Here is a 1,450-nt window from a genome sequence, read left to right as displayed (position 1 = left end):
ACTTGAGGTGAGAGTGAAAAGCCTCCTCTCTCCTCCATACCATCCAAAGTTCCTCTTGCAACAAACAGGTATGGTTTTATCCTGCATCATTCCAATGACACAGCAAAAGACTTCAAGAATGTGTACTTGCACTCTCATAAAAGATGGGGCATATTAGTACTTAAATAGGCTATTAGTAACTTTTGACAGATTTTGAATCTTTTTTTTTTTTTTTGGAAAGTTTGGAAAACATATCTAACACTGTATACTAACTAAAAGCAATGCAATAAGATTCCAGTGACAATGTTTGTCCACACCAGATACACATACCCATTTCCGCCACATGATAAAAAAGGTAACTGCCACTTTTTATCTTACAATTCACACTCTTTTCTCTTTTGAGTATATATCTCACAATTCCGACTTTGGAATGGAAAATATAATTCTTAAAGATTTAACCATTTTAACAATATATAAAAAAAACATACTGACTGATGCAATTTTTGTTATGAAATACACTTGAAGTTCATAGTCAGGCTAACTGTTCATGTTTCCGATCTGAGGTAAATTATCCATTGTTGCTTTCAGTGTAACTATAAAGGTCACAAGGTCATAGTTTGTATTGTATGTTATTATTGCTCCAGCCACGATGTCGCAGAAATAGAAGCCATTTCTAAAAGACAAACATTGAGTATTGCCATCACGTCACATCTGGCTAAAACACGGTGTAAAGGTTTGTTAAGCTTACAGAAAAAGAGCTTATCGTAATATTCTTCAAGTCAAAAAGAATACCGATATAACCACATCTGAAAGTGCTCATTTAGTCATGACAGATCACTGTTCCCGCATGTTTTAATGTTGCTGTTTGAAGGCTTTTGGGTAAATTAATGTATTATGGGAAATAAAAGCCTCTGACATGTGCGCCATAAAATGAAGGTTTATTAAATACAAAATACATATTAAATTCAAATTTAAATACAAATGACGAGTTTAATTCATACAGAAAAATGAAATAACTCAGCGACTGAATCTAAAATGGGTTTTGGTCAATAGTCAGTTACATCCAGGGCCGTTCTTACGCGGGTGCAACTGGTGCGGACCCCTCACCACGGAACGTGATCGTGAAGGGACTGAGGGGGGCCTCGCTCAGCTGTTTGCTGATTTACAATATAAAAATGTAACCATGTTTGGTTGTAAAAATCAGAGAACATAATTGCAACCTAGCAGCTTGAGAGACCATAACAAAAATTGAAATATTAATTCAGAGGGAAACATGATGTCAGTGTCATATTACTCAAGACCTGTCACTCAAATTATTCACAGCAAAAATGGCAAGCAGGGAAAAACTGCTGGACCTGAATCTTGTGCACTTTTGTTTCTGCATGCAAGTTCAGTTTTGTGCACAGAGAATTAACTTTGTCCACAGAGGCGGTATTTGAGAGGTTTGTAAAGGCTTTTAAAAAAGAATTAG

Source organism: Sinocyclocheilus grahami, unplaced genomic scaffold, assembly GCF_001515645.1.
Source record: "Sinocyclocheilus grahami isolate Dianchi unplaced genomic scaffold, SAMN03320097.WGS_v1.1 scaffold14.1, whole genome shotgun sequence".
NCBI classification, from domain to species: domain Eukaryota; kingdom Metazoa; phylum Chordata; class Actinopteri; order Cypriniformes; family Cyprinidae; genus Sinocyclocheilus; species Sinocyclocheilus grahami.
Note: the sequence above shows the minus strand (reverse complement) of the source record.